The sequence below is a fragment of the Impatiens glandulifera genome, chromosome 9 (genome assembly GCF_907164915.1).
Source record: "Impatiens glandulifera chromosome 9, dImpGla2.1, whole genome shotgun sequence".
Taxonomy (NCBI): domain Eukaryota; kingdom Viridiplantae; phylum Streptophyta; class Magnoliopsida; order Ericales; family Balsaminaceae; genus Impatiens; species Impatiens glandulifera.
Window position 1 is genome coordinate 32,384,879 of NC_061870.1, and position 8,559 is coordinate 32,393,437.

Genomic DNA, 8,559 nt, shown 5'->3' on the forward strand with positions numbered 1-8,559 from the left:
CATCTTACAAACACTAACCCCTACAATGATTAAAAACAGTTAGAACTGAAATTTAAAGAATCTGGGCAAATTAAAGGATGTTAAGAGAGATACCGACCGGTTCAAGCTCTGGCACTACTGCCTCTTCTTTGAACAGGTTTATAGAGAACAACCGTCACGAATTTGGAACGAAAACGATGAGTGAGGCCAAGTGCCACAACAGGTCTTGAAGGCTCTCTGGTCTCTATGTAAAGATGGTTGAGTATCGCATTCTGAGGTTCTGGGAGGGATGATGATCCAGGGTAGTGGTCCAGGTTTGCTGGGGGGCAGTTCATGATTGTATGATGGAGTTGCAAAGGGGCTAGAGGCGGGTCCCGTGTCGCATCTTCATTCCCTGGATACACATTGTTGTAACTTGATTCCGGTGATTTTGGAATCTCAAATCCCACCACAGTATGCTCCTCCTGTAAAGTTTAGTTTGATGATAATAGATTAGATAAGATCCTTTGATTGGTTGGTTTTTATACATGTATGTAGGTCCTACTAGACTTACTTCACTTTCACCAAATGACGGGTTCATATCGAATTGCCAACTGCAAGTTTCACAATCTGCCAATAACATATGCAATGTGATATACATGCAGGTCCAATTAGTCTCATCTCATTATCATGATAAAAAAAAGTAAGCAAAATCAATATACACACATATTATATGGTCATGAATTATGTAGAATTGCATCATTCCCTATATATAAATTGAACTCCAAAGGATTACAACTAGTATTCTGAAAGCAAGCTGTACAAACCAATATTCAACTTCAACACACAAATCACGTGTTCTCAGTGGGAATCGAACTCTTGAGAGTGCAGCCTCTTAGTTCACGACTCTTACTATTTACAAGTTAAGAAATTAGGATAGCAAATAATTTACCAGAAACCCAATCACCCTTTATGCAGTACAAATTTAGCTGGCACGGAGTCAAGCAAACAAGAAACAATATGTTCACTATTATGACAATAAGTTCCTCCAAAATAAAGCCATCAAGCAAACTATTAAACAATAAAGGCGACAAAAAAAGAAGAAAAAAAAACTCATTGGATCACAAAATTCATCCACAACAGTGGACTAAAACATAGACCGACATCAGCAACTCAAGCACTTCAACCGGGATTGACAAATCAACATAAGGCACACAATTTTCCATTAACATAGTTTGACTTGGTATCACTATAATGCAATGATTTCACAAAAGGAGAAAATAATTTTAGTCACCAATGGATTATACTTCCCAACATGGAAACTGGTTCACAGTGGACACTTGGCAGGTCCAACCCACTGCAATTCAAACTTACATATGAAATTAATGCTAAAACAAACATTAACATATTAGATACTAATCTATTGTGTGTCCACCATCTAGGGTTTACCCTTCAATTTTACTATTGAATTGATATCACAACAACTCTTAGGCTATGTTTGGAGGTGTATAATTGAAATTTAGAATCATAATTCCAATATTTTATAAGAATTGGAATTGAATTGAATTACAATTCAATTATTATGTTTGGAGAAATTGTAGAATTGCAATTCTGAAGTGGAAATGATAAATTGACACTTGGAAAGTATATACATTCAATTCCATTTGATTTATAATATCAATTCCTTATTTTAAGTCGTCAAACAAAGAAGTACTTAGAATTGGAACCCCCAATTTGAATTCCGCTCGAACGAAACATAGACCTAGTATACTTATGAAATAAGTCAAAGTCCAACATATTCTGTCATGTGCATTCTTGTGCTTATTCCGGCTTTAATCATTACTTGATTGAGCTAATATCTAGATGTGTATAATCAATGGAGGAACTTCAGTGGAAGAAATGAAAAAGCAACAAAAAGTAGACTCTTAATCTCATGCCCAGAAAGCCTATTATACAGTCTTGTCAATCATTTCCTTACGGAATATGTCCTGTAAAAAATAAATTTTCTCTTCTGCTAAAAATCGTCTTTGGTAAATCCTTTCTTCATTTCTCAGGTGAATGTGTGATTGTGATGCGGAGGAAAGGAAAACTAGATGTTCCGAAGGGCCAATCAATCAACAACACGTGGCCGGAGAATAAATAGTATTAGGGTTAGCATATTTAATTATTGTAATTTATTTTAGTTAGTCACTAGGATAGTATTTATCTTTCCAATTTATTATGGAAGTAGTTATCTTTCTAGTTTATAAGAATAGTATTTATCTGCTCCAAATTAGTAGGATAGGCGTTACCTTTCCAGGTTAGGGCTAGACTAGTATAAGAACATATCTATGTTATAAGAAGGTTATATACTTCTCGTTTAGATTCCCTTGGCATCTCACAACCTCTTCCTAGATTGTTTAAACCCCTAGAGTTTTGACTCTATCAGATTGTTTTGTTAAGGTAAAATATAAACAAATATTGTCCATTGTACGTATATTTGCGTATAAACCCTATTTTTCCAACTGCCAAATCGAACAAGGAAAGTCCTTATCTGGTTACCTACTTTTTGTTTAGATATTGAAAGGCTAAACTTTCCGAGTTAAACAAGGAAAAACTTTATTATTCACGAGATTATACTTTACACAATAAAAGTTCAAACTCCAAAATTCGGGATTAAGTGATACCAAGACCATAGCATGTCATTTTAAGCTATTTGTAAACTTCCACTAATAATAACTGGAGAAAACAAACAATGCAACATCTATAAAAGACAAAGCCATATCAGTCAATCACCTTCTGTAAGAATCCAGTTTCTCCAAAAATCGCAGAAGAGTCAGAAGACGTGATTTGGTTATAGTCTTAAAGTTGACTGATTTGTGATACTACTACATATTTATGAAATCTAAACAAAAATATTTTCAAGTAACTACAAGCACCCATTATCAAACTTCAAGCCGCTCATCACAAACAAAGGCAAGGACTAAGCACACTAAAACAAGGACCCAGATATAAATGTATAGCCTTCAGACATATCCTACTCGACTGATAAATGTTCAAACTGGTAAACCTAATCTTAAGCTGTCTATCATCTCTCTTCTTTATCCAACTTGCCACAACATTACCATCCAAACTGATTGTATCCCACATAAGACACTTGTCCACATAATTAAATTAAAGAGGAATGAATCCCTTAAATAAAACCTATCAAATAAACATGAAATTGCAGCATTCGAAAAGAAGTTAAACCTGATTTAGATGAGTACCCTCCTGTGCTTCTTCTAGCAATATTCTCCTCGAGCAAGCAATTGAACGGTCAAAGTCACACTCACAGATCATAAAAATCTGAGGAACAAGAAACACAGAATTCAGAAAAGGAGCCAAGAAACATCATCCATCCAGGTTCAATCTTAAATTTGAATTAACTCAATTGGAATCGAAAAGGAAAGGCAGCAACATCGGAAAAGACGAAGAAGGGAAGAGTGGTAGGCTAACCCTATTGATGAGTAAAGTAATTGAAACTCACCTAGCTGATTCCGCCAAAAGAAATTACAGGCGTCAATAGCTGTTTGGAAATGGGGGAAAGCTTGTTTTCTTCAAAAGACACCCGCTTGCTTTGGCATGCAAATGCCCAAGCAGTAAATCTTCCTTCTTGCACAATGAAATTTCAATTCGGAGAATTTGAACCCTTTAAGGACGGACGCATCAGCTATTCATACCCTCCTTCCTTCGTAACAATTCATTATTATTTTAATCAAAAAAAAATATAATGCTTCAAAATTATTATTATTATTTTTTTTTAAACATGGGAAACAATCCGCCCGATATGATTCCTAACCTAAACTTAATCAAATCCGTAACATTTTTGATTTCATGCTTATCATGCTTCAAAATTACTATCATAATTTAATAATTAATTTCTTAATTATTTTTTCTAAATCATTTCAAACATTTTGATTTATATAGTTTTTGAAATAATAATCTTAATCATGTCCACTTAATTATTTATAGTTTATATCCTAGCTAGAGTTGTGGTTTGATATTTATCTTTACAAATATTTTTATATAATTTAAAATATTTTTAATACAAAATAAATTTAAGACTTTAATATCATATATTAAATCTTTACAATTGAGATATAGATTAGATGAGTTGGTATTAGCTAGTGTCACATTTTTGTTTGATATAGAAGAATTTTATTTTTATTTTTCGAAAAGTTTTTAAAATTTTTAAATACATTTTTAATTATTTATGCTAAAAATAATAAATAAACTATATTTTTTTTATTAAATAATTGTTAAAGTGACAAAGTAAAATATATATTATTTTATTTTAAATTGAGGGATTCATCATTTGATTGGCCGATGTCCATAGAATCCACTGATAGAGAGAGTTTTTATACTTTTTGTTGGTCCCTGCCCTTTTAGGTTTTTCTATTTTCCTTTTTAAAACTGTATTAGGCCTAAACTTACAGCTTTTGGACTGGATCTTATTTCCACACTAAAGCCCAGCCCATTAATACAATCGATTTTGTTATAAGAGATTTTATTGAACGGGATAATGAATTTTTTATTCACATAAATAATAAAGAACCCAAACTCAAAATCATCTAATAAAAATTAAATTTAAAAAACGAAATATTTCAAAAGAATATTACATAAAAAAGTAGAAAGAATCATAACATTTGGTTTTACAATAACTTGGGACAAATTTGAGGGTAATCACCCAGATTGAATAAAGCCATTTAAAAAGTAGGAATATCTAATTTGTACCACATATTTAATTATTGGTACTTTCTTCCCTACTTGACTCAGCAAACTTTCTTTTCATCCTCCAACGTGCTCAAATATTATTTTCTATTTATTTTTGTTTTATTATATAATATTTAGTCACAATTACATTTTTTTTTCTTCTAGACATTGTTAATGGAGCTACCTCAGCTTATTTATGATGAATGTAGATAAGATCTTGCTTAGAATATATTATTTAAGGAAGCTCTTAAACACACAAATAATGATGATCTATGAAAAAGAATTGATAAAAACTTTTTTTTTTATAAGATCGGAGAAGAGGGTAGAGAAGACGAAGTGAAGTGAAGTAAATTAAATCGAAAAAAGAGAGAAACGCCAAAAGTCCAAAAATTCACGACAGTATAATTACTGGCATCGATTTGAGCTAGTTCTTACGATTTGATTTGATCTCTTTCGTTGTTTCAAGTCTTTTAATTGTGTTTTGATATTGTTTTTTCTTTGTAGTCTACTCTAGTTTCTAGTTTGTGAATTTAATTGTTTTAATTATTCTAAATTTTACTTATGATATTTGTAATTTTCAGAAAGTTGTAAATAAAATAAATTGAATCTCATTTTTTTATCAAAATAAAAATGTGAGTGAGTGATTTCAATTATATTTGGTATAGAAACCAAGGTAGAAAATTCCACAAAACCTATACATACTTAATTTCACAATCATTTAGCTGTTATAATCTTCTCTATTGTGACATCAATTATTCCATCAATTGTGAATCTCTCAATTTTTTTAGTATATCCATTACTAAAGAGAAATGCATAGCTTATAGAGACGAGTGAATGACTAAAATCCTCAATCTTATTTTGAGTCACCTTAATTCGATTGAATATCAATTACAATGTTGTTAAAATCATTTGTCATGTAAATCTGAATACCTTAGAAGTGATGAAATGTCGTCTTCAACAATTGTTTGCTTATCATTCACTATTGATAAAAAATATTATCATTAAGAAAAAAAAAAGCTCAATTAATAAAGGGTTGATAGATGAGATTTTGTTGTTAAATCTTCTAATTAAGATGAATTGAAAGGACTAGTTTTTATTGTTTCATTTGGAAATAGTTTGAAACATGAACTTGAGAGATTGAGACACATTTGATTCTTATCCTTATGATGAAATATATTAAAATTAAAAGTTTATAATTTTAAAAATAAAGGAATGAAAGAAGGATATTAAAATAAAGTGAGAGAGAAAGATGGATGTTATATTTAAAAAACAATATAATCGTACATTAAAATGGATGGAGAAAACGAAGCTATGCGTATTCTTTATAAATTAATTAGGGCAACATGAGATGAGATGAGAGTGTTTTCTCTCAGCTCAGCGACAGGCGTCCCTGTCTGTGCAAGTACTCACTATCCTGATAAATCTATGGCCGGCCGGCCGGATTAATCCTACCGGCCGGAAATAGCTAGATCCATAAATGGAAGACGCTGATTCGTTGTTTGAGCCGACAGATCTTAAAAAAAAAAGTGTAAATCCTCCTCCTTAATTTTTCCAAATATAAACCTAGACTGACTGGTGTGTTCCTCCCGTGCATGGGATTGCGCGCTGAATATCAGTCGTTGTTTGCTGTTGCTACATCATCAAGATTCACATATAATAATAATAATAATTATTATTATTATTATTATAATATACATCACGATTCCTTGTTGTTTGAGAATCTTGATGATGCTGCATCGGCAAATGAACGACTTACCCATTACCCATTATCCGGCCGGCCAATAGTAACTGCTTCATTTTACAGTTTCCCGGCGTTCATCCTGTCAGCCTCAGGTAAGTCTTTCTTTTAATTAAAGGAGAAAAGTTAATTTGCCATATATGTCAGTAGATTTTGTTGTACAAACATATCTCCTTTCGGTCTTTGTTCTTCTAGGGCTTCGTTTGATTCGATTTTTATATATTATTTTGCATTTAATATGGAAGAATGACAGTGGTCTCCATTTTTAACTCACTTCGGCAGATCTCAAACATTCTTCATGGTTTGCAGAGAGAGAGAGAGAGAGAGAGAGATCTAGCTAGATTCATGAACCCTAGAAATTAGAGGTAGGTACAGATTCTTACTCTTTGTGGCTGGTTTTAAGTTTAACATCTTTTTCTTTTTTTTTCATGATCATCAATAATCAAATATAGATCTAGATATCGCTAACATAAAACTTCACATCAATCAAATTTTGTCTTGATCTGCATTATTTGAAGTTAATCTGATTATTTAAATAACCCATACTTGATTCACAAATAATATGATTTGAATGAGCTTCTTAATAAGCTATAAAACAATGTGATAGTATATTTGAGATTATTTTAAAATAATTAACTCAAAATAAACAAGGCTTAAATAATTAATTAACAATATCATCATTAAAAAAAAAATTACTAAAATACATTTTTTCTTTCATTTTTTATTTATTAAATATTTTTACCATATTGATTTTTTACTCAAATAACAAAATTATTTAGTTAATGCATTTGCTGCTTGTGTTAATCAAAATGAAATAATTGGAATTACTAGTTCAAAATCAAAAGTTTGATCAAAATGAAACACAACAAATTTTAAAGGATTTTATGAAATTAACAATAAGGAGCTCAAAATCATATAGGGCTGGAATAACTAGTGAGTGCTTGTTTTCATTTATTTTTTGGGGGGAAAAGTTTGTTTGAGGTAAAATGGTGGATTATTTTGATGAATTGACAAAATATTCCAAGTATTTAATATTTTTAAATAATAATTTAGTTGATTAATAATGAAATTGAGAAAGTAATGGGATAGTCTAGCTTTATTTGAAAATAATTTCAAATAATTCAGCTCTCTCTTAACTTGGGGTTTTGATATTTTGGCTTGTTTGGAGAACACTTGCAAATAATTTCATTTATTTGGATACTGTTTTCTGGCATTTTGGTTTAATTTGTTCCAAATAATTCTGACCTACGTATACACTTAATTTTGGAATCAAGATAATTGATCTGTGAAATGATTACCTGTTACTGTTAGCTAGTTCTAACTTATATAGTCATTGCGATCTACTTAATTTGTGAAGGTATTATAATTAGAAATTCATGATTTTTCTTATTTGACATATTTAAATCGAATAGATATACGCAAGAGATTACAAATCTCATTAAAAACAAACATAAAAATAAAAAGTAACTAACAAAAGATATATATATATATATATATATATATATATATATATATATATATATATATATATATATATATATATATATATATATATATATATATATATATATATATATATATATATATATATATATATATAAAATAAGCTAACATAATGAAAATGTAGCCAATCAACATAATTATTTTTCCTTAATTTATTAATCAATGATAACTTTCAAGTTTGAGATGTTCTTTTAGTTGTCTTTTAGCTCTCCACTTTTTATTGTGAGCAACTCTATTTTCTCTATAATAAAGTAACTGATACATCGATTTTCTCAATTTTTGATACTCTAGTTTCTTCAAGCGCTCTCCTTTACTTTAGTTCATTGTTGGGTTATTTTTGACAGGGGATTGATCGTGAGAAGGGAACGGTATATAAATAAAACTTGTTCTTAAGCATCTATTTATTTTTTCATGCCTTGGACATATTCCTCCACCTTGCTAATGGAAATGATGAACTCCCATTAATGTGGCAAATATTGGTACACATTAACGAAATGGAAACTTCCTCATCCTCTCAATGATCTGGATTAGACCACTTATGGTGGTTGTCATGCCCAACTTCTTATCAAATTGAATCACTAAAATATTTTAGTAGAAAAAATAGTTAGAGGGTTGCATGTTCAATACTA